This window comes from Alligator sinensis, unplaced genomic scaffold, assembly GCF_000455745.1.
Source record: "Alligator sinensis unplaced genomic scaffold, ASM45574v1 scaffold888_1, whole genome shotgun sequence".
In the NCBI taxonomy this organism is placed as follows: domain Eukaryota; kingdom Metazoa; phylum Chordata; order Crocodylia; family Alligatoridae; genus Alligator; species Alligator sinensis.
In genome coordinates, this window is record NW_005842533.1 from 182,489 (window position 1) to 183,058 (window position 570).

A 570-nucleotide genomic window follows, 5' to 3' on the forward strand; every position below is an offset into this window, starting at 1 on the left:
CCTACGAGGAGAGGCTACGGGACCTGAACCTGGTCAGCCTCCACAAGAGGAGGCTGAGAGGGGATCTGGTGGCTGTCTACAAACTGACCAAGAAAAACCAGCAGGCAATGGGGGAGTCCCTGTTACCCCGAGTATTACTGGGAGTAATGAGGAATAATGGCCATAAGTTGACGGAGAGTATATTCAGACTAGACATCAGGAGGCGCGACTTCACAGTCAGGGCGGCTAGGATCTGGAACCAACTTCCAAGGGAAGTGGTGCTCGCTCCTACCCTGGGGGTCTTCAAAAGGAAGCTAGATAGATCCCTAGCCAGGGTCGTTTGACCCCAGCGCTCTTTCCTGCCCATGGCAGGGGGTCGGACTTGATGATCTGCTCAAGTCCCTTCTGACCCGACCAACTATGAAACTATGAATTCATCTGCTTTTATCTTCTCTTGCATAGGATATTTTGGAAGGTCTTTCATATTAAAGGTCAGTTATCACAAAGGCCGAATGAGAAAGGGCACAGGCATTTTATTGAGGTATAGAAGGCCTGGTACATTAACAACATCTTAACAACTTCCCCGGGGAA